Source organism: Lissotriton vulgaris, chromosome 1_1 (genome assembly GCF_964263255.1).
Source record: "Lissotriton vulgaris chromosome 1_1, aLisVul1.2, whole genome shotgun sequence".
Lineage (NCBI taxonomy): Eukaryota > Metazoa > Chordata > Amphibia > Caudata > Salamandridae > Lissotriton > Lissotriton vulgaris.
The window spans coordinates 50,047,708-50,073,493 of record NC_141685.1 but is presented as its reverse complement, the minus strand read 5'-3'; the positions used below and the strand labels follow the sequence as shown (position 1 = coordinate 50,073,493).

General features: G+C 45.3%; 1 pseudogene across 1 annotated transcript in view; it reads right to left on the bottom strand.

Moving 5' to 3' along the window:
• Positions 1-907: 907 nt before the first annotated feature.
• Positions 908-25,786, bottom strand: part of LOC147737195 (uncharacterized) — a 97,459-nt pseudogene continuing 72,580 nt past the window's right edge. The window contains exon 4 of the transcript XR_015295997.1: positions 908-3,047. The product of XR_015295997.1 is annotated as an uncharacterized LOC147737195 (transcript). The remainder of the gene's footprint in view (positions 3,048-25,786) is intronic.

Here is a 25,786-nt window from a genome sequence, read left to right as displayed (position 1 = left end):
TCAGCGCCTATTTCTATATAGGCAGGAGGGTGGGGATGTGTCAGCCGACACCATCCACGACCAAGGGTTCAATCGCAGTATCTTGTGCAGTAAATGCGTAAAATTTCCCCACCAGCCGGTGGAGAAAAATGGAAGATTTCGGTTAAGTACCGCTTGTGCGATCACTTCAGTATAAGATCAAGGAACGTCTCTCTCCTTCACGATCTGGCGATCAATGCGATAAAGCCAGCACCATCTTATAGGGTCGAAATGTCGACGTGTTCGAGTTGGAAAAAGGAAGTTTGGAAATGGAGTCTGGAGAAGTTTGGAGACAGAAGAAATTTGGAGCTTATTATTTATTGTTTTTTCGCAGTCACAAAAGAGGAAGATGGCTGCTGCTCATGGGGACTTATACATGTTCTAAGTTCTGGAATGTTTTAAAGTATTCTAAGTTCTAAGATATTGTTGCTGCTGTGTTTGGGCGGTAATAAAAGGGATATGCTACTAATTTTTCCATCTCTTCTGAAAACCTTAACACCTTTGGAACCCTTTCCTGAACTGGCACACAGATAAAATCTATCCTGTATCCAACTACAGTTTCCAAAACCCAAGGATCCTGCGCTATCTCTTGCCATCTGGAAACAAACTGGGCTAGTCTGAAACACTAAAAATGAAATGCGAGGTTTTGTAATGTGCTTGGATTTCTTTCTCACAGAATAAAAACCAAGAATGTTTCTTTACCTTTAGGCCACTATGTGCTAGTCTCCCAATGGGTTCCTGATATTTCCTGTTTTTCCTAGCTGTAGGGAAATAAACAATAGCACAGAATAGACACTTAAGTTGATGCCAGAATGTTCGCTGATTTTTTTTAGGTTTGAAGATTGATAAAAGCTTTTTGCACTTTCACTGCCATGATATGGCTTTTCTCCTGTGTGTCTTCGCTGATGTATAGAACTATGCACAAGAAAATGGGCCGTTAGTGCAAGATTGGTTGCACTGCACTTACACCTAAGAACTCACAATCCCTCGACCGACTAGCTATAGTGTCTCATTAGCTCCGCAGACCATCCAAAGATACCTAATGCTTAGACAAACCCAGAACACGGAACTCCCGACCTCTCAGAGTCGTCGTAGCAATGCACACCCTTTTGCTCACTTACCTGTGCTTGTCCACCCCAAACAATGCAGAGTCTATGTAAAGTTTAAAGTGTTTATTTTTCAACTAAAAAACTCTGTACGTAGTTCTATAATGCAGTCAATGAGCTAGCACCAGAAGAATAATACATAAGATAAAAACAATTATCAAAGTTACAATACCATAAAATAAGAAGGGAGAGATCATTCTGAATGACCAGTGGCTATTACGGCTATAGCGCCTAGACCACCCTCCCCTGGTAGGAATATGTATATTATATAAAAGAAGATCTCTGGGCCAATTCTGGGGAACCCCTCATCTTAGAACGTAGGAGTAAGGTTACATCATAGGTTCAGCAAGGCTCTAGTCTTCCGTCTATCTCGAGAAAGCTGCTGCGTGTTAGTAAAATGCAAGCATTTCTCAATCGTGCAAAGAAGTGCCTAATGTTATGTCTAGGTAGTGCGGATTGACCAGACGTGGAACGCACAGTGGCTTGTTTATCGACCTTGTACGCAATGAGCAAACTATAACAATATGAGCTCATGTGGGCACAAAGGGATTTTGCACAAGAAGATACAGAGTGTTGTGCGCAAAAATAAAAAGACACGTAGATAAAATGGTTGCTACCTCAGGCTAACTTTAGCAAATAATAGCGTGACACTAGGGGCCGCACTACAGTTTTTCCCCGGTGTGTGCTCGCTGATGCTGTTTTAGGTTTGTTAATTGACAAAAGCTATTCCCACATTCACTGCAATGGTATGGTTTTTCTCCAGTGTGTGTTCGCTGATGAATCCTTAATCTTAAAGATGTAATAAAACTACGTCCACATTCACTGCAATGATATGGTTTTTCCCCTGTGTGTGTTCTCTGATGGAGTTTTAGGTGTGATAATCGACTAAAGCTCTTTCCACATTCACTGCAATGGTATGGTTTTTCTCCCGTGTGTGTTCGCTGATGTCTATGTAGGACTGATGAGAGACAAAATCTCTTCCCACATTCATTGCACTGGAATGGTTTTTCCCCAGTGTGTGTTTTCTGATGCTCCTTTAGGTACCATAATCTACAAAAGCTCTTCAGACATTCACTGCAATGATATGGTTTTCCCCCTGTGTGTGTTTGTTGATGATATATTAATCCTGAAGAGGAACTAAAACTACTTCCACATTCACTGCAAGGATATGGTTTTTCGCCTGTGTGTGTTCTCTGATGCAGTTTTAGGGGTGATACATCTATAAAGCTCTTCCCACATTCATTGCACTTCAATGGTTTTTCCCCAGTGTGTGTTCGCTGATGACTCATGAGTTTTGATAATTCTATAAAACTACTTCCACATTCACTGCAATAATATGTTTTTTCCCCTGTGTGTGTTTGTTGATGATACATTAATCCTGAAGAGGAACTAAAACTACTTCCACATTCACTGCAAGGATATGGTTTTTCTCCAGTGTGTGTTCTCTGATGCTGTTTTAGGTGTGCTAATTGACTAAAGCTCTTCAGACATTCACTGCAATGATATGGTTTTTCTCCTGTGTGTGTTCTCTGATGTTGTTTTAGGCCTGATAATAGACTAAAGCTCTTCAGACATTCACTGCAAGGATATGTTTTTTCCCCTGTGTGTGTTCTCTGATGCCGTTTTAGGCCTGATAAATATATAAAGCTCTTCCCACATTCATTGCACTTGAATGGTTTTTCCCCAGTGTGTGTTCGCTGATGACTCATGAGTTTTGATAATTCCATAAAACTACTTCCACATTCACTGCAATGATATGGGTTTTTCCCCTATGTGTGTTCGCTGATGCTTGTTTAGGCCTGATAATTCACTCAAGCGCTTCAGACATTCATTGCATTTGTATGGCTTTTCTGTGTGTGTTCTCTGATGCAGTTTTAGGCTTGGTAAATATACTCTGTGTTTTATATAGCAGATCCCCCATTTCTTTTAACTTTCAGTTAACTGTGGTTTTCGCTGGTTGCTGTGGAATGGCCTGAAAGATCCATTCAATACACCTTTAGCACTGAATGGTGGCCTGATATCACTTTAGGAAGCAAAGTACTGCTGTAACCACCTCATGATCAGAGCTGATATTGGACATGTTTACACAAAAAGTGGTTAATCAGTGTTGCCTTAATTTTCTAGGGGGTAATTTCTTCATCTTGAGGCACGGAGGTGACAGCTGAGACTCGTAGAATCACCGAATTGCCCTTGACGGTACTTCAAAGATCTGTCCGTTTATGTTCAGGTTCGGCTGCCTCTGTCGGCACTTATGTTTTCCTGAATACTGTAACTCAATGTTTCTGACTTTGCTTTTGCAGATTTACAGTATTATCTTCATTATTCTTAAACATTTTGTGCAATCAAGGATTGTTTTCTGTCGGATGTAAAAAGATTTAAATTACTTAAATGGAAAATACCAGAATGTGCATCTACAATTTTTAATTGATTGTAAAAGCATCTCATTTATTACTATTGTTGAAACTTATGAAGACATATTTAAGACACATTTAACCATACAGAGATATTTGCATAACAGTTCCTTTGAATACGCCACATCTTATTTATTTCAGCAAAGGGGTCATAGAGAAACTTAGCTAAAAAAGGATGCTCGCATAGCACGCATATACTAGTTACAGCTTTAGGTAGATGCATATGGTCAAGGTTTTGTTAAAACAAGAACAGCTCTTAGAGTAAGAGAAGGATCAGGAAGACTCAAGACAGCAAGGTGTATATCAGAATATTGTGCCATGCATCAAATGCTATTATTCACTGAGGTGCCTGGTTTCATTCACTACTAACTACTAACTCTTTTTTTAGGAGGATTTCCCTCACTGTTGTCTCAAGGCTTGATTATAGGGGCCTTTTGTGCGCTGATTGTGTTTGGGGCCCTTGTGGCGTAAAGGGGCTCTATCTGAGCCTTGTAGAACCTGCATCATGTATCGACCCTCTCCCCATATAAAGTCCCTGCCCAATCTAAAATGTTAAAAACACAGTTGATGGACAGAATGTAGAACAATGTCATACATTCACCCCAGTACAAGGATCTGGGCCTAAATCCATTGTTTTTTTGCACTCCACACCACCCTGGGTTAGACACTGGCTATATGCAAATCAGCTCTGACCCTGTGCCTCATGGGAACAGTCCAGTCCGAACTACCAAGCCATGTCTTTCCCAGACCGGGATCAAGCATCCAAGGACCGGTTTCTGGCTATCAGCCTTCATCAGCTTGGATAGCTTGACTCCAGTGGTGTGGAGAGCCTGGGACTCACGTCTGAGTATACCCAGCACACTCGGGTGAAAATTGCAAAAAACACAGTTGATGGACAGAATGTAGAACAATGTCATACATTCACCCCAGTACAAGGATCTGGGCCTAAATCCATCGTTTTTTTGCACTCCACACCACCCTGGGTTAGACACTGGCTATATGCAAATCAGCTCTGACCCTGTGTCTCATCGGAACAGTCCAGTCCGAACTACCAAGCCATGTCTTTCCCAGACCGGAATCAAGCATCCAAGGGCCGGTTTCTGGCTATCAGCCTTCATGAGCCTGGATAGCTTGACTCCAGTGGTGTGGAGAGCCTGGGACTCACGTCTGAGTATACCCAGCACACTCGGGGTGACAATTGCAAAAAACACAGTTGATGGACAGAATGTAGAACAATGTCATACATTCACCCCAGTACAAGGATCTGGGCCTAAATCCATCGTTTTATTTCACTCCACACCACCCTGGGTTAGACACTGGCTATATGCAAATCAGCTCTGACCCTGTGCCTCTTGGGAACAGTCCAGTCCGAACTACCAAGCCACGTCTTTCCCAGACCGGAATCAAGCATCCAAGGACCGGTTTCTGGCTATCAGCCTTCATCAGCCTGGATTGCTTGACTCCAGTGGTGTGGAGAGCCTGGGACTCACGTCTGAGTATACCCAGCACACTCGGGGTGAGAATTGCAAAAAACACAGTTGATGGACAGAATGTAGAACAATGTCATACATTCACCCCAGTAAAAGGATCTGGGCCTAAATCCATAGTTTTTTTGCACTCCACACCACCCTGGGTTAGACACTGGCTATATGCAAATCAGCTCTGACCCTGTGCCTCATGGGAACAGTCCAGTCCGAACTACCAGGCCATGTCTTTCCCAGACCGGAATCAAGCATCCAAGGACCAGTTTCTGGCTATCAGCCTTCATCAGCCTGGATAGCTTGATTCCAGTGGTGTGGAGAGCCTGGGACTCACGTCTGAGTATACCCAGCGCACTCGGGGTGAAAATTGCAAAAAACACAGTTGATGGACAGAATGTAGAACAATGTCATACATTCACCCCAGTACAAGGATCTGGGCCTAAATCCATCGTTTTTTTGCACTCCACACCACCCTTGGTTAGACACTGGCTATATGCAAATCAGCTCTGACCCTGTGCCTCATGGGAACAGTCCAGTCCGAACTACCAAGCCATGTCTTTCCATCAAGCATCCAAGGACCGGTTTCTGGCTATCAGCCTTCATCAGCCTGGATAGCTTGACTCCAGTGGTGTGGAGAGCCTGTGGAGAGCCTGGGACTCATGAGGCACAGGGTCAGAGCTGATTTGCATATAGCCAGTGTCTAACCCAGGGTGGTGTGGAGTGCAAAAAAAGGATGGATTTAGGCCCAGATCCTTGTACTGGGGTGAATGTATGACATTGTTCTACATTCTGTCCATCAACTGTGTTTTTTGCAATCTAAAATGTTGGCACCTCTAAGACTCTAGGAATCTAGATATTGACAAAGAACTTAGCATGTCCTTCTTGTGGACATGAAAGAAGGACCATCATGTTCTGTAGCTTTAAAGTATTTCTAAGGTGGAGGCCATCTTAGAATGTTGTTGTTTACTAATTCTGCTTAGATTTCCAGACTGGCTGGGTCTATCGAATTTCCAAGTGCATCCTAGTCCACTGTTCATGCTATCCCCCCTATCCCTCTCTTATGGATTCTATCTTCCCCTTGTACAGTCTATTTCTGCGAACATAAATTACATTCTCTCGGTGCAGCCCAGGAAGCTCCATCTTCTACAACCGCTCGCAACCACTGATGGTATGTACGTAGTTGAAAATGCCTCTACCAGCCCTGGGAGTTCCCAGAACTAACAGAAAGACCGACCTTGTGTCTGGCCCCCGCAGATTCAACTAGGCACAAAGCCCCGACCCTACGGCTACCCAGACGGCAAGGTAATAAGCACAATAGAAATATACAGAGAAATTCAAAATGTTTAGCAAACTTCCTGGCTGGAGGCAATGTTTTTAGAGCAAAATGATTAAAAAATAGGCAGTTTCCTGCTTTATTAGTCTTTAGAATGAGATCAGAGGTTGTATCTCAGTTTTCCTGGAGTAGTTTGATCCGGAAATAGACTGTTTTCAGCAGGAGTGACAGTGTTCGAGTTCGCAGAGGGCAAATTTTCGATTGATGCAGTGTTCTGGTCAGTGTTCAAAGGAGCAGCTTCAGAAAAAGAGTCAGAGTTCGGTGGATCAGTTATCAGTTCTGCATCACTGAAAGGAACGTATTTTGGAACCGGTTCTGTTTCTGAGGCACCAATTCCTTTTCTAATCCAATTATCATAAGGGAGTGGTAGGGGTACACGCTTAGTATGTGTCGCGTGGACCCAGTTTTTTCTTCCAGCCACTCGTACAGCAGTCCTTGTTGCCAACAGTACCTGAAACGGTCCAACGAACTTGGGTTGAAGATTTCTGGTCCGTCCAAAGTTCTTTATGACAACAAAGTCTCCGGGTTTCAGCTGATGACCTGGACTTTCCGGAGGCTTTGGCAATGCATCGAAAACTTGTTGGTGAATGAGACTCAATTTAGCAGTCAAGTCAAAAAGGTAATCAATTAGCATTGGGTATTCCAGCTGCCTAAACTCCCTAGGTCTTGGTACCCCACAAATATTAGCAGGGCGACCGAACACAATCTCATAGGGACTAAGCCCTACTCGGGAATGCACAGTCGCTCTTGTGGATAACAGGGCCAAAGGTAATGCATCTGGCCAGGACAAGCCCGTGGAGGCTTGTATCTTAGCCAGTTTCAGCTTGAGGGTGCCATTGTAGCCTTCAACTAAACCTGCTGACTGGGGGTGATTCGCACTGTGGAACTTTTGCTTGATGCTCAAGCCTGCACACGCACTCTGCATAACTTTCCCTACGAATTCACTTCCATTATCTGACCATACAATCCGTGGCATACCATACCTGGGGAAGTATTCTTTTAGGAGAATTTTGGCAGTGGACAAGGCAGTATTATCTTTGAGTGGATATGCTTCGATCCACCTTGAAAAAGCACAGACTACCACTAAAATGTATTTAAGGTTGTTACATCGATCCATGTGAATGAAGTCTAACTGAATCACTTCGAAGGGGCAGGAAGGAGGAGCGAAGTGACCAGCAGGTGTGGGGGTTCCCTTGCCAGGATTATGCATCAGGCATATCATGCAGTTTCTCACCACTCTTTCTGCACACTTACTAATTCCATCATTCTTCCAGACTGGAGCCAACATCTTACAAATCCCTTTAGAACTGATGTGCGCTGCTCCATGCGCCATCGTTACCACAGCAAGCACATACGCATCAGGCAACATCCAACGCTGTTGTTCCGTCAAATCAAGCCAACATCCATTCGAGTCCAATTTACCCGTTTTCTCTTTCCATGCAAGTTTTTCCTCTTCAGTCGCTTCTTCCTGAATCGTTCTCACACTTTCCATTGTGTCCTCACACATTCCCGAATCAGTAACCCATCTTGCAGATGTTGAAACATACATCCCACTCATCGGATTCCTAGCTGTCTGTTTTGCTGTCTCATCAGCAAAGGCATTTCCTCGACCAACATCATCCGTGATTGCTCGATGAGCACTGCACTTTACAATCGCAACTTCCATTGGTAAGGTTAGAGATTCCAACAAGTCATTAACTAGCTGACCATGCTGGATCTTAGTCCCATGGGACGTAATAAAACCTCTTTCCTTCCACAATCGGCCAAAACTATGGGCTACGCCGAACGCGTACTGACTATCTGTGAACACATTCACTCTCTTTCCCTTAGCTAAAACACACGCTCTAGTCAATGCAATTAATTCTGCAGCTTGAGCAGAATTCTGACTCACTCTTGCAGTCTCCACAATCGTACTCAAAGTCGTTACTGCATAGGCAGCTGTTACATCACCATTCTCCAATTTAAAACAAGACCCGTCAACATACAACGTGCCATCTGGGTCTGATAACGGAGTGTCTTTTAGATCAATTCGTCCTTTTGTCTCTTCCTCAGTTCTAAAACAACAGTCATGTGGCTCAGAATCACTCGACTCCTGACTAGTCGGCAACAATGTTGCTGGATTCAATACATTGCATCTCTTAATCTGAATATGATTTGCTAACAGTGTCAGCTCATAGCCTGATAATCTAGCACTGGTAAGGTGCTGCGTCTTTGTTCGGTTCATGAGTGTATCCACGGCATGTGGAACCATGACCACTAGCATGTTGTTCATGACCAAACCAGCAGATTGTCGAATGGACGCTGCAGCTGCCGCTGTAGCTCTCAAGCAACTAGGCAACGCTCTGGCTACCGGATCTAATGTTGATGAAAAATACGCACAAGGGCGTTGTTTATCACCAAATTGTTGCGTCAAGACACTCAACGCGCAACCTTCTCTTTCGTGGACATAGAGTGTAAATGGTTTACTGTAGTCAGGTGTACCCAACACAGGAGCTGAACATAGTGCGTTTCGTAACTCAGAAAAGCTTTGCTGACATTCGTCAGACCATGGCACTGGATTCGGAACACCTTTCCCAGTCAAAGCCACCAACGGTTTTGCCAAGAGAGAAAAATTTGGGATCCATTGCCTGCAGTATGAAGTAATACCCAAGAACGCACGCACTTCTCTCTGTGTGCTAGGAACATTCATCAGACAAATGATGCTATAAGGAAATTGTAGCTGCTTTGCAAGTTTCCTTGTCATCGGCAGCCACTAGAAAATCATCGACATATTGCACTAAGGCAGAACCAGGAGGAAGTACAAAAGAATCCAACTGACTTTTTAATGCCTGACTGTAAATGGATGGGCTTTCACAATAGCCTTGTGGAGCACGTTTAAACCTGAAGCTTCGTCCTCCTAGAGAGAAGCCGAAAATATCTCTGCTTTCTTCGGCTATCGGAATGCTGAAAAAGGCATTCTTCAAGTCGATCACTTAGAACCACGTGGCTGTAGCAGGAATCAACGTTAACAATGCAGTAATGTCTGGAACCACAGGAAACTGTGGAATCACAATTTTGTTAACCTCTCTAAGGTCAATTACAAATCTATAGACTGGAGGTTTCTGAGGGATCAGTGCGCTTTAGAATAGGCAGTACAGGGCTATTACAGACATTTCCTCTAGTTTCCTCTATTACGTCTTTCTTGATCAAATCTTGTACTATCAATAGGAGCGCACGCTCACCTTCACTAGAGATTTTGTATTGTGGGATTCGTGGAAATTTGACATTTGCTTTCAAAGTTACTACATATGGTGGAATTTCCAAAAGACCTACATCGTTAGGACCAGTCGCCCAAAGAGTATCAGGGAGAGAACGCAGCTCCAGTGGGAGCGCATCCATTGACAAATGCATCGGGGATATGATTCTTCTACCTAATGTAAGCTGTACTCCTGAAGGAGAACAGTACAATGTCGCATATAGGCGTTTTAACAAGTCTAAACCAAGCAGATTTTCATTACAACCAGTCGTCAAAATCAAGGGTGCTTTCAATTGACGAGGCCCAACAGAAATAGACAAAGGACCAGAAACAGGGTTGTGAACAGGGGCGCCTGAAAAACCTACAGAAACATTTGTTAAGCCGGACAAAGGTGCGCCAGGGAGTTTTGCATGTATGATAGAACTTTTTGCTGCACCAGTATCCAACAGAAACGGTTCGACTACACCTGATGTGGCTACTGCGACATAAGGCCCACTCTGGTCTACTGGAACTGATACTACTCCATCTCTTTGCCCAAGGCTGTCCTAGTACTCGTTTTGCTGAAATTCCTCACCAACTTCACAGTAATCTTCAACATGATACTGTTGAGATCTAGCTGGCTGTGTAGACTGACCATTTCGTTGATCAAAATAATTAGAAGGGCGATCATTCGTTTGTGGAGGCATAGCACCTCGTCCTCGACCTCTAGAATTTTGCATAGAACCACCACGACCTCTCTGAGCTGCAGCAGCATTATTGTGTGCCAGTACCGGACACTCATTCTTATAATGACCTTCCTTTTTGCAATAAGCACACTGATTCCATTGGTACTGTGGTCTCTGTGAACCATAGTCGGTCCTCTGATATGGCCCTTGCTGTGTATTCGTTTGATTCGTGCGAGGCGGATATGCTTGTTGCAAAAGGACTTTGGTTTTTAAATCTTTCGTTTTCTTTTCTGATTTTTCCTTCTCTTCTTTATCCCTATTTTCATAGTACTGGGCAGTTGCAAGTATCTGTGCAGTCGTAGAGACAGCCCACGCACTTTCAGAATTCTTTAATTTATTACTGAGCTCTGGTAACAGATTGTGCACAAATTTATCAACAAATAATCTCTGGCCTCCTTCCGTGCTCATATCCTGACCACTGTGATCTATGAAAGTTTCCTCGAATCTAGTGAAAAAGTCGGAGACGCTTTCGTCTTTCTTCTGCCTGCATGCGGACAACTTGTCCCAGTTAACGCGCAATGCTGGCATCAGGGTTTTCATTAAATCGATTATTCTACCGGGCAAATTAGCAATTAAAGGTTCAGGTTTAGAACCCCCAATTGGTTGACCATCTGCCACAATAATAGCTGCCCAATAGCCACCTAGAGCAACTGGATGATTTTCTCTACGAATTTTAGCCCAGATTGGTTGCGGTACTACATTACCAAATAGCATATCAATGTCCGCTAGATTCATTACGCAAGCTTCAACCGTCTGAGCCAACTCTTTGTAATATCCGGCGGGATTTTTACGCGGATCTGGCAAGGCCTGTTTTACTGCTAACACTTCAGCTCGCTTCCACGGAATGTGTATCCACACTCTCTGGAATTGCGCTGGAGCGGCCGCAATACCACGCACTGCATCAGCTTGCACAGCGTCGCGCCATATTGGCGGAACCTCCCTCATAGGGTATTGGCGACCTTTATTTGCGCTACCTTTCTCTGAATCTCTTGGTGAACCGAGGGAAGGATCAACCCTAAAACCTAGAATCCGTTCCATTGCTTCTTTTATCTCCTGACCAACTATCATACCTGCAGCAAATTTTTGTTGAATATGAATTAATTTGTCTGGAACTTGTTCAGAATCATTCTCATCCCATTCCTCACGTAAAAGGGAACACATAACATCAAACACATAGCGTTGTGTCGGTTCATTCCATTGCATAAATGTATCTAATACATCTCGTACATTATACCTTCCAACTTTCGAAATCCACCTGAGAGCAGTGGAATCTAATATTCCTCGTTCCTCAACACTAGGAAGCTGACTACGTCTCTGAACAGATTCAGAGGCAGGACTCTTAATCAGAGTTTTGTAAAAGGGAGAGAGAATATTAGAGACAGATTCAGTAATTCTCCGACGAACAGAAAGCGGAGTCATATAGCTAGAGGAAGTTTGAAGTAGAGTGGTAGTTGGGACAGAAGAAACAGCACCAGTAGGTGTAGGAGGCAAAGTAGCTTGCGAAACAACAGGTATCAGCGGTACAGGCATAGGCAGAGGAGCTGGCAACCCTGGAAGAGGGGGTGCCGGAGGAATATTGTTAACCACAGGAAATGCAGGAGCTTGATTCAGGGGAGCAGGAGCAGGTATACCAGGCTATCCAGCAACCGGTAACACAACATTCGGCAGAGGTGGAGCTGTAGCACCCTGTGCATACGATGGAGGTGACCTCAACAAGTAAGACAACAGAGGATCGTTTTCGGAGTCCTCCACTATCTTAGCTGTACTTGATGGCAAAGCAGGATAGCACTTGTCTATCGCTAAATTACGCTCTCTATCGGCTACCTCTATCGCTTTCTCAGAATCATTGAGTTGCAGCTGCTTAGCAGACTGTTCTAAAGTCAATTCTTGTTCTTTCTGCTCTTTCTTCAACTTTTTAGTCTCTCTCTGTTTGGATTCTTTTCGCCAACAACGGAAAGAATCAAACATTGCCGGCCGGGCTTTCTTTTTAAACAACTTTCTTTCTAGATTATCGAGAATTTCAGGTTCGAAACTACCATGTAGTGGCCAACTAAGGACACCATCTTTCTCCGTGTAGCGGATCCATACCTCGTTATAAGAGATAGGGCCCACACCGAACTTGCAATAAAGATCATAAAGAGGAGTTCCAATCGGAGGAACCGAACACGAGTCCTCCAACCGGGAATTCCTGTTGCAACCAAAACATGAAAACATAGAATTTTTCCGACTTACCATTTTATAAACCGGAACACAGAACAAACACACTCAAAGGTGCGCACTCGAACTAAGAACTTAGGCCTACCAAAGTGAACAAATGTATCGATACCCAAACCAAACCAAAAGATTATCGTAACTAGAACAACCAGTGATAATCTTACAAAACCAAACCAAACCAAGGAACTAAAAGGATTATCCAAACCCTTACGAAGTAACCAAACAACTAGCAACCACTTAATACTTAACTGAGGCACTGAAGACGTCACCAAGGAGAAACCCGTCACGTCTCGCTGTACTAAGGTCTGCACCTCGGGTCCAAGGCAGGGCGACGGTCAAGGCAACGGACAACTGCAGCCGTCTGAACGGGAACCCTCGTGGAAGAGAACGTCAGGCCACTTTTGCGATATGCCGGGATCGATGAAGTGGGGCGCCTCCCTCCGGAATCTTCACACGAAGCTTCTCGAACTCTTCAGGCTTTTGGACCAGTACCGAATGACGTCGCCCCATGTTGGGCGCCAATTGGAGTTCTGGACTTTTAATTACGGTCCAGAGGTGTCAGGGAAAACACCCGAAGACCCCTGAGTTCTACCTGTCTCGGTGCACAAATGAACAGAAACACAGGCTTCTCGATGGTGGCGTCAAAGACCAAAGGTTTATTACTGCAGGGACACAGAAGTCACAGAAACTACACACGGGCAGATTCTAGGAGCCTGTTCGATTTGCACTAAGTTGGTTGCTCCTTAAATACAAAATATTTAGCTGGGGGCAACATTCTCCACATACTAGTGTGTTTCTCAAACTTTATGTCCTAAACAATAAATATTTGGCGTTACACAGGAATCGTCAACAATATCTGATGTTAAAACATTTACGAACGAGAGGTTCCCACTGTTCCATCATAATCCCATGTCATCTTTCCATTCAAGAGCCGGACCGCCTCATCGTAAATTTCGTTACCTCCCCCTAATAAAGGCCCAGAAGGAAAGGAGCAGAGCCAGGTGCAGAAGATAGAAAAACAGGATAAGAGATGTTTGTGGGTCGTAAATGGGCAAGGCTACCAGCTTCGGCCGCCTAATCATGATCAGGCCAACGAACACGAGAACCAGTATAGCAGGACTGGCCTCGGGCAGAGGAGGCAGCTTTTGCCGAGTCATGCGGCCACAGCGTTTCTGTCCTAAGGTGCACGTGTCACTAGCAAGGTGAATCGCCGGCTAAAGCCTACGTGTCCTTAAGTGAAAATGAGGTGATCAGAGGTCGCTGCGTGTCCATTGACTATGTGAGGGCAAGAATACAAGATGGATGCCATGATCTAAAATGGATGCCATCGGTGTATCAGAAATGTGGTTATAACAGGAGTGCTCTTGCTCGTAGCATAGCGAAAACACCAGGATATACTAAATGGATCATTTGTGGTTCATCGGTACCAAAATTATGAGTTTACGACAATGTTGAAAACACAGGTTCATATTGTCACGGAACCTCAACATGGTGCGCCGCATTGTAAATGCGGGGCACCATGGGTGGCGGAGCTGCAGCGCACAATAACTGGCGCATCCCTGGGGATGCGCCAGTTATTGTAAATCTGCCCATATACATTTAGCCAACGAGGGAGCACTTACTGATTAGACAGTAGAAAGTACTCCAGTAAGGAGTAAAGGTATTACACAAAAAGGTGGCTTCTTCGTGGACAAACACCCAGGGCGGGATTCATTCTGCCCCCTGTGAGACTCGTTTTTTGTGCCCTTATGCCCTCTGTTAGACTCGTTTTTCCCTTGTTTTTCTGCCCTTCTGCCCTACTCGTTTTTCCCTTGTTTTTCTGCCCTTCTGCCCTCTGTTAGACTCGTTTTTCCCTTGTTTTTCTGCCCTTCTGCCCCCTGTTAGACTCGTTTTTTGTGCCCTTCTGCTCTCTGTTAGACTTGTTTTTCCCTTGTTTTTCTGCCCTTCTGCCCTCTGTTAGACTCGTTTTTCCCTTGTTTTTCTGCCCTTCTGCCCCCTGTTAGTCTCGTTTTTTGTGCCTTTCTTCCCTCTGTTGGACTTGGTTTTTCCCTTGTTTTTCTGCCCTTCTGCCCTCTGTTAGACTCGTTTTTCCCTTGTTTTTCTGCCCTTCTGCCCTTTGTTAGACTGCTTTTTGTGCCTTTCTGCCCTCTGCACCACCACATTATCACTCAGCACCACCACAGCACCACCACAGCATCACTCAGCACCACCACAGCACCACTCAGTGCCACCAAAGCATCACTCAGCACCACCACAGCATCACTCAGCACCACCACATTATCACTCAGCACCACCACAGCACCACTCAGCACCACCACAGCGCCACTCAGCACCACCACAGCATCACTCAGCACTGCCACAGCATCACTCAGCACCACCACAGCATCACTCAGCACCACCACAGCACCATATAGCACCACCACAGCACCACTCAGCGTCACCACAGCATCACTCAGCGCCACCACATTATCACTCAGCACCACCACAGCACCACTCAGTACTACGACAGCATCACTCAGCACCACCACAGCATCACTCAGCACCACCACAGCACCAATCAGAACCACCACAGCACCACTCAGCGCCACCACAGCATCACTCAGCATCACCACAGCATCACTCAGCACCACCACATTATCACTCAGCACCACCACAGCACCACTCAGCACCATAACAGCATCACTCAGCACCACCACAGCACCACTCAGCACCACCCCAGCATCACTCAGCACCATCCCAGTATTACTCAGCACCACCACACCACCACTCAGCATCAGCACAGCACCACTCAGCACCACCACAGCACCACTCAGCGCCACCCCAGCATCAATCTGCGCAACCATTCAACAACAACTGGTTCAAATATGTTCTCTCAATGTTTCAAGCTTTATTACAAATGTCACAAAAGATGGTAATATTTCACTTCTGTTCTTGGATTTTCATCACAATAAAATACACTGAACATAATCCTCACAAAAGTTATTTACAAAAGTTTAAGCTATTGCCATTATAAATTAAAATCACTTTTATTTAAGTATTATTTATTTAAAAAAATTAAAAGCCATTGTAATTTGTAATATCAATACATCTAAGTCACGTAAATACAAAACATGTTGCATTACAAATGCTATAGGTGTCACATTTGCGAAAGTTATAACTATTGGCATTGTAAATGACAAAGCTATTCATTTAGCAATTTTCAAAACCAACACATAAATAAAAAAAAATTGTCATTTACAAGACCAATAGTTCAAACTTTCCTAATGCGAGACCTATTGCATTGCAAATGCTTGTTTTTATATCTGTCAGTGCTTCCTGTTGAGGTTTAATTTTCATGACAGGCGCCTCATTGCCTACTTGTAACTATTCTCTGACCCTGCTTCAAGGGTAAGAGCAGGGTCAGAGAATAGTTGCAAGTAGGCAACGAGGCGCCAGGAAGCACTTACAGGCTTACAGCAACAGGTGCCCAAGTTGAAGTTAATTTCTTTGTAACCCTTTTGTAAAAGGTTACAAAAAATTTGCTTCAACTTTTGCACCTGCTGCTGTAACCCTGTAAGTGCTTGGCTGAAAATTCATCCCACTCGTGGATTCGCGGATTTTACAGCGATTTCGCGAGATTTGCGGATTGCGAAATTGCGGAAAATCCGCAAATTTCGCGAGCGGAACAAATTTTCAGCCCATGCTTAATCAGAACGCTTCACAATACACAGTTATTTACCATTAGGTGGTTGAAGTAGTAAACATTCAATTCAAAAGATGTAGGCAATAATATATGGATCGCACAGGTGACTAGAGGTCAAGATAGAATTAAAGTCTTAGGATGTGAAATTGTTTATTAGAAGCATTTTTACTTCTTTTTTGAAGGTGGTAAAGGAAGAGATTCCACGTACCACTGGAGGTAGGGAGTTCCAAATCTTCGGTGCAATCCCTGGGAATGCTCTGCAGCCTGTTCTCTTTTTATGGTAGAATTGTGGTTTCAGTAGTAGTGGGCTCACACTTCGCAGTTGTCTGCATCCTCCCGATCGAACTAGCTTTAGAGCTAAGTAACTGGGAGTATTGCTGTCGGGATTGAGAGCAGCGCAAGAATACGCAAGCGCCACTAACCTTTCTCTGATGGCCAGCAGAGACGATAGACGATAGTCCTTCCGACTCCGTTCCACACAAACCCCTACAATGGAATTTACCCACTGTTTGAGCCTGTACGAATAGGGGCCGGGAGGTGGATTGGCATCGGGGAAAAAGGCACTTCTGGTATCGTCTGGTCGTTACACCATGAGGTTACTGGTACAGGGACACTGCAGGTAGAGGAGGAGACAGAGAGCAAGAGATTAGTTCTGCAGCGGAACTTATGTGACCCCAGAATTCTTCCCCGGTCTTCCCTACTCACCAGTTTATCCACCCCATGTATCCTTAAAGGAATTCCAAGCAAAGTACAGAAATGACAGTTAAACCAGAAGTACTGAGAAGTTAACTTCACTCCTCTGCCTACCAGGTCGTAAGCACAAACATAATTCTCTGGACTACAAATGATAAGCGTGGAAAGCACAACACTTATAAGAACCACAATCCTCCTTGTGGAACGGAGTAGACCAGTTATTAGATAACGTCAGTAGCCACTGACGTAGAACACAAACTTTCCCCGCAAAGTAAACAAGAAATGGCGGCAGCTTTGATACCGCTTTAAACAGAAAAAGTATACAAAAGAATAGGAGGCGAGCCCGCACTCCTCTGGGTACTTGCACGACTGAATAGGATTCGGAACAGAGAATCGCAAGGATATCTGACCACGCTGGCTGTTCATCGGCGTCGTGCAGATCAAGGTAATGACCACGCTGGCTTTTGATCGGCGTAGTGCAGAATAGGGTACAACTGACCACGCTGGCTTTTGATCGGCGTCGTCCTCAAGAATCCTACTCGCAGCGAGAAGGCTCATCCACTATGAGCGAATACAGAACACGATTGACAAGCCCCGTTGTGTTCCGAAGGTGGAGCTTATATAATGTCCTCCCGTTGAGCCAACCCCCAGCGCCGGATGGCCTTCTGGGACTTGTAGTGTTTCCGCAAAGGACTGGAAATACGGAATCTTTTACATTTGGCCTTGTCGATGGTAGCGATCGCTACAGAACCCCCTCTCGTGGACCGCTGTCCCGGCGGACGTCCCGGCTTTCCGGGGAACCGCTCATGGAATTGTACTACCAAATCGGGACAATGGAGATGGTCCAAGGGTTCCCAGGTCCTGTCTTCGGGGCCGAACCCTTTCCAATCCACCAGGTATTGGATCCGGCCTCGGACCAAGCGAGAGTCCAGAATAGAACGCACTTCATATTCTTCGTGGCCCTCGATTTCCACCGGAAGAGGACGATCAGGCAACCTCACGCTCGGAAGACACGGACGTAGGGGCGATACATGAAATACGGGCTGAATCATCCAAGACAATGACAACGAGAGTTTCATGGCTACAGCGTTTATCCTCTCACAAATGCCATAGGAACCAACATACTTAGGCTTCGACTTCGTAAGTCCCTTAAGATGCAGGTTGCGTGTAGAAAGCCACACCTTGTCCCCCACCTTATATTCAGGTTCAGGGGTACGTCTCTTATCTGCGAACATCTTCTGGGCTGCTTGGGCTTTTTGCCAGATTGTTCCGAGCCTCGATCAGAATAGCCCGAAGATGAGCATGATGTTCATGTATGGCAGGAACCAAAGATTCAGCCGGCCATTCAAAGGGAAGCATGTTTGGATGGAATCCATAGAGGCAAAAGAACGGGGAACATCCCAAGGTGGTATGTACTGCGTTATTGTAGGCGAACTCCGCCAACCACAAGAGGATGGTCCAATCTGTGGCGTTCTGTAACGAGAAACAACGCAGGTATTGCTCCAACGTCTGATTTAGACGTTCCGTTTTACCATCCGTTTGCGGATGATAGCTTGATGAGAGACGAGCATCGATCTGCAAAATGGTACATAGAGCCTTCCAGAAACGGGAGGTGAATTGAGTCCCCCTATCCGTAATCACCACTCTCGGCAATCCGTGTGGACGGACGATGTGTTGGAGGAAGACTTTGGCTAATCACTGGAGGAAGGCAGACCAGGTAAGGAAATGAAGTGTCCCATTTTCGTAAGATGGTCAACTACCACCAGCACGACCGTTTGTTTCTCACACGGGGGCATCTCTACGATAAAGTCCATGGACAGAGTGTGCCACGGCTTGGGTGGAATCGGTAATGGATGCAACAGTCCCGGTGGTTTGATGTGACTGGCTTTCCCCTGGGCACAGACCGCACAGTTCTTCACATATTCTTTGGTATCAGATCTGACACCAGGCCACCAGAAGGATCGTTCCACGTTAGCGATTGTCTTGTAGATGCCCATGTGTCCCCCTAGAACAGAATCATGCGCCCATTCCAGGGCTTTGCGTTGCAACGCAGAGGTGGGGACATATAAGGCCTGGAAATGATAGGCCAGCTTATCCTTTTCACATCGCTTGTCGGGCTCATCCTGTACCCAAGCAGTGATATCCTGGTCCGTTAGGGCGACTCTAACGTCATCCAGGAAATCTTCAGAGGTGATCAAGGCGATAGCTGTTTCTGGTGGTTCGATCCCCTTTAGAATGAAAGGGGGTCTGTCGAGGTTGCCGCTTCTTCCTCACCCAACCTGGAGAGCGCATCAGCTTTTCCGTTACGAGTTCCGGGTCTATATTTGATCACGAAATCAAAGTCTGAGAAGAAGAGGGTCCATCGCAATTGTCGAGGAGTCAAAGCCTTCGCCGTCTTTAAGAACAGTAAATTGCGATGGTCTGTGATGATTTCTACAGTATGCAACGCTCCGAGGAGGTAATGCCTCCATTCTTCGCATGCTCTTTTGATGGCTAAGAGCTCTTTGTCTGTTATCGTGTAGTTTATCTCACACGGGGTGAGCTTCTTAGAGTAGTACGCCACCGGGTGGAGTTGACCCGAGGTAGGATGGCGTTGGGACAGGACACCACCCAGAGCAAACTGAGAAGCGTCAGTTTCCAACACAAACGGCATCTTGGGGTCTGGATGACGAAGGATGGGAGCTTGTGTAAACTTCTCTTTTAGGAGTTGAAATGAGGTTTCGGCCGCCTCTCCCCATTTGAAAGGAACATTTTTTCTCAAGAGGGACGTGATGGGATGGATGATTTTGGAGAAATCCTGTATAAAACGCCGATAGTAATTGGCAAAACCGAGAAAGCTTTGCACAGATTTAACGTTCCGTGGCGTTTTCCATGTGATGATGGCCTTCACCTTACTCATGTCCATTCGAAATCCGTGAGCGTCAATAACATAACCCAAGAAGGCTACCTGCTGGACATGAAAAAGGCATTTCTCCAGTTTGGCATTCGTAGAGACCAAACTTAGTTCTGAAAGCAGTCTTCCATTCATCTCCTTTCATCACTCGTACCAGATGATAGGCCCCTCGGAGATCAAGTTTTGTGAAATAGCGCGCACCTTTCAACTGATCCATCAACACAGGAATTAGGGGAAGAGGATAGCGGTTCTTGATGGTCACCCTGTTAATGGCTCGGTAGTCGATACATGGTCTCAATTCCTCGCAATCCTTCTTCGGTATGAAGAACATGGGTGACGAGGCCGGGGAGGTGGAGTGTCTTATGAACCCAGACGCTATATTGTCCTCGATATAGGTTTTGAGATACAGTGTTTCTTTTTCTGTCAGGGCATACACCCTACTGCAAGGGATGTCTGCACCCGGAACGAGGTGAATCCGACAATCGTAGGTGCGATGAGGAGGTAATTGGGTAGCTTTTTGTTTGTCGAACAAGGCATGAAAGGACTTGTATTCATCTGGTAATGCGGTGGCACAACAAAAGGAATCAACTGTACAGTCGCTTGCTAAGAAGGTAGCGAGCGAGGGAACAAGGGGGAAGTCTTGGTGTATGCCTTCTCGACAATGTTCCTTGCAATACTCGGATGTCATACTCACGGTACGGGAAGCCCAGCTCACCAACGGATTATGCAGTGTCAACCAAGGCATACCTAGAATGAGTCGGAAACTGAGGGGCATCAATCAGGTCGAACTGGATGTACTCACAGTGATCCTCACCGAATCTCATCAATAGGGCCAGCGTATGGTAGGTGACCGGCCCTGAAGTTAGTACCGTGCCATCCACTGTTTTAACTGTTTCAGGTATCGATTTCTTTTCACAGGGGATACCCATGCGGAAGGCATAGGTCTGGTCTATATAATTTCCGGTTGCCCCTGAATCTAACAAGGCATCTACCCTTACAGGGTTCTGATTGGTAACCCATAGCGCAACATTCACATTCATATGGGCGACTGCAGGGTGTAGGGTATTGGCTACAAAAGGGGAGACCGTATCTTGAGGTCGTCTCGAATCAGAGGTCTCTATCTGATTCAAGACCGTCAGTTTTCCGCCGGCTCACTAGAACTAAGAGCAGCCTGCCCTCTGGGAAGGGGGTTTTTCCCGGAAACGTAATTCCTAGCTCTACAGTCGTTGATGAAGTGCCCCCCTTTGCCACAGTATAGGCAGAGTTTAAGCCTCCGTCTCCTGTCTCTTTCTTCCCGGGTGAGAGGCCCACGTATTCCCCCTATTTGCATGGGTTCCGGTCCTTCTGTTGTCTTTGCTTTTTCTTCAACCCCCTGCCGGGTTTTAAATAAGGGGTAAGAGTATAGATAATCCCCCCCTTTTCGCTCCAGTAACCGGTGATCTAGTTGGACGGTCAGGTCTATTAATTCCTCACAGGTAGTAGGTAATTGCACCACCTGAGCTAATACAGCCTTCAGTTCTCCCCTAAGTCCTTGGTAAAACAAGGAGATTCGTTTCTGAGCCGGCCAATCTGTTTCTACGATAAGGCGGTTAAAGGTGGTGATGTAGGACAACAGATCTTGGGACCCCTGTCTCAAGGTCATTAATTCGTGATCTAGTGACAACATGTGAGACTTCCTATCAAACAATTTCCGGAGTTCTATGCAAAAGGCAGAGAAATCATGTAAAACAGGGTCATCCTTTTCCAATAAAGGGATTGTCCAGCTGGACATCAGAAAAGCAGTTTTGGATGCTTCGTCCTGGAAGAACATAGGTTTGCATAGAAAATGCAGACGGCATTGATTCAGAAATGTTTCAAATTTCTGTGGATCCCCATGAAACCTTTCGGGGGGGGGCTAGGGGTATCCCATGATTTTGGATTATATGGACCGTCGGAGTGGTTTCGGTAGAAGTGGATGGGGCTGCCAGTGAACCCCTGGGTTGGAAGGAAGGAGGCGGCTGCAGGGTGGCCGGTCTAATCAATGGTTTCACCACAGGCTCTCTCATGGCAAGGTCTGACACGTCTTTGCGTAAATCAGAAATCTCTTTATACAAAGCCTGGTTCTCTATCCGGGAGTTCTGAACCTCTTGTTGAAGGCCTGTAAAGCTCTCCAACAGGGAGGTGAGAATAGCATTCGTATCCATCGTCTAGGCTGGGCGGTATTCTTGGGCTTGTCAATCTGTCGGGATTGAGAGCAGCGCAAGAATACGCAAGCACCACTAACCTTACTCTGATGGCCAGCAGAGACGATAGACGATAGTCCTTCCGACTCCGTTCCACACAAACCCCTACAATGGAATTTACCCACTGTTTGAGCCTGTACGAATAGGGGCCGGGAGGTGGATTGGCATCGGGGAAAAAGGCACTTCTGGTATCGTCTGGTCGTTACACCATGAGGTTACTGGTACAGGGACACTGCAGGTAGAGGAGGAGACAGAGAGCAAGAGATTAGTTCTGCAGCGGAACTTATGTGACCCCAGAATTCTTCCCCGGTCTTCCCTACTCACCAGTTTATCCACCCCATGTATCCTTAAAGGAATTCCAAGCAAAGTACAGAAATGACAGTTAAACCAGAAGTACTGAGAAGTTAACTTCACTCCTCTGCCTACCAGGTCGTAAGCACAAACATAATTCTCTGGACTACAAACGATAAGCGTGGAAAGCACAACACTTATAAGAACCACAATCCTCCTTGTGGAACGGAGTAGACCAGTTATCAGATAACGTCAGTAGCCACTGACGTAGAACACAAACTTTCCCCGCAAAGTAAACAAGAAATGGCGGCTGCTTTGATACCGCTTTAAACAGAAAAAGTATACAAAAGAATAGGAGGCGAGCCCGCACTCCTCTGGGTACTTGCACGACTGAATAGGATTCGGAACAGAGAATCGCAAGGATATCTGACCACGCTGGCTGTTCATCGGCGTCGTGCAGATCAAGGTAATGACCACGCTGGCTTTTGATCGCGTAGTGCAGAATAGGGTACAACTGACCACGCTGGCTTTTGATCGGCGTCGTCCTCAAGAATCCTACTCGCAGCGAGAAGGCTCATCCACTATGAGCGAATACAGAACACGATTGACAAGCCCCGTTGTGTTCCGAAGGTGGAGCTTATATAATGTCCTCCCATTGAGCCAACCCCCAGCGCCGGATGGCCTTCTGGGACTTGTAGTGTTTCCGCAAAGGACTGGAAATACGGAATCTTTTACATTTGGCCTTGTCGATGGTAGCGATCGCTACAATTGCTATGCAGGGCTTTATGGGTCATGCAAGCTATCTTTAGGTGTATTCTTGCCTCGTAGGGCAGCCAGTTCAGAACTTTCAATGTCAGAGAGATGTAGTTATTTCTTTTAGTTCCTGATACCAGTTTGGCCGCAGCGTTAAGCGATGCCCTCAGCGGGTCGGCCAGTATTTGGGGAGAACGCATAGAGTGGTGCTTCCATAGTCTAATCTTGGTAGCACTAGGGCTTGTATTGCCATTTTTAAGTCGGTCTGTGAGAGGAAGGGTTTAAGTTTCCTTAGTATACTCATCTGGTGATTAGCTCCCTTGGTGGCATTAGTGATTTGTGCCTGCATGTTCAGGTGTTTGTCCATGGTGACTCCCAGGGACTTCGCGGAGTCAATGATGTGCGGAGCACAATTAAAGTAAGTTAGACGTTTTAACCATAAGTCTATCTTGGGTGTGTGATTGGGTGGGGAGATGAGGAGGAATTCTGTTTTTTTGGTGTTAAGCAAGAGGTGGTTGCCAGTGAGCCAACATTGAGTATTCTGTGGAATAGCGTTGAGGGAGAGGAAGTCTTCTGGTGAGGAGATTTTCATATACAGTTGGGCGTCGTCCGCATATATGTGATATAGAATGTTCGCCGAGTTCAATGCGTTTGCCAGGGGCTCCATGAGTAGATTAAAAAGAATGGGTGAAAGTGCTGAGCCCCCGCTGTCAGCACGGATGCATCTGTGACACCCTTTCTGGACCAAACACTGACACTTGCTATCTCGGAACCCCCGAACATGACCAATAACATGGTGCCTATCGACTCATCGATCAGTTTATGAGTCCCACACCTCCACTCCTCAATCATGACTCCATCTCTATTCCCCCCTCCCCTGGTTCTCCCAACGCAGCTTCTCCCTAACACCATAAACCGGAGCAGTCTCACCTGGCCTCCTGGCCCACATCACAACCTCCTGTTCCCACATTACTAATGACGCCAAACTCACTGAGATCTCTCAAGAGCTTCAGCAACTTAAGGCTGAGGTTTAAAGCCTAATATCCCTCACCTCCGAGCTCGCTAATTGTTGGTGTCCCACCAGGCCGATGGGTAAGAATAGACACTCCCTTTAGCGATCCAATAGTCAAGTCAAGTCAAACCAGCTATATTCGGTGTAAAATATACAACCATAAAGCATACTAGACAGAAGGTACTATATACACATAAATATAAACAGTTTTCAAATATTTACATATTTAAAAAAACAGTATTTCATAACAGGCATCACATCTTTATTCAATATATAGTACTCTGATAATTATCACTGCAAAAATCGCATATGTACAAAACAAGTGTTTTTGTGCAAAATCCAAACATATAACAAAAGGGGAAGAAAAAAAATGATTCATAATCATACTTGAGATTAGGATGATAGATGATATCAACATTATGGAATAATGACACAACTAAAGGCAGTCATCAGGTTTTCAGATATTAATGCATCCAGATGTGACAAATCCTTTCTTTTCCTAATCGTCCTTTGTATAAATGTAATAACAGAAGAAACAGTTTTTACATTATCAAAAGTACATAATAAGTTAAAAGCGTGTTTATAATGGAAAAGCCTCTTGGTTAAAAAAGCGGTTTTATAACAATTCTCTGGATATCTTTATAAAAGGTACAAAACAGTAAGAAGTGCATAGTGGACTGGGGGGGTCTTTCCATCACACGGGCAGATGGTGAAATATAGGACCATTTTTCCTTACTTGAGAATGCTTTTATATAATGTAGTGTCCCAAATCTTAGCCTTGTTAAGTAGAATTAATGCAGAGTGTTTCTTACCAGAGTTAAATATGTTTGTAATCCCACCACAGAGGGGATCCAATAACAATCACGTTAGACGGATGTCACCCCGCACATCCAACCCCCACGCCTCCACTCGACACATCAGGATGAAAGATACTCAATCGGACAACAATATTTACTCCCTCCTCCTTCAGTCGAATCCACATAGAGATTCTAGGCCCAATCTCAGAGCAGGTAACAATTCCAACTTCAAGCAAATTCCCATCACTCAGGCTGCCTCCGCTGTCGCCATACCCCACCTTAAATGTACGCTACTCAATTGCAGATCGACATCTAAACACGCAGTGCATATTGCCGACCTTATCCTTACTTATGATCTTGACCTTATAGTCCTGACTGAAACTTGGCTAAATGACTCCTTCATACCAACGCTCGACATTCTAGTAACGTCCAGCTACGACATCATCAGATTAGGTCGACCAAACAGACCTTGTGGAGGTAACCCCTCTACTCACTGCAAAAATCTCTCTGTGAAGCAAGCACAAAACGTTGCTCTCATCTCGTGTGAATATCTAGGCATCGATATCCTGAGTAAAGGTAGGCCTCGATACAAACTGCATGCGTTTACCCACCCTCCAGGAGATAACCTCCCATCCATTGAACAAATTATGGAAATCATCACAACCAACTCCAGTGTATACTGCGCCCAAATCTTCCTTGGCGACTTCCACCTCTACTGGAATGACCTGATGACCAATCACTGAGTAGCCTAAAAACCTTCCTAGCTGATCTAAACTTGATCCAAATATGCAAAAGTCCTACCCAGAACCTGGAAGCGACCTTGGATCTAATTATCTCTAAAGCTAAATCCATTCAACTTGAATCTATCATTCCATGTGATTAGACAGACCACCACTGTATCACTTTGCTCATCACTGAAT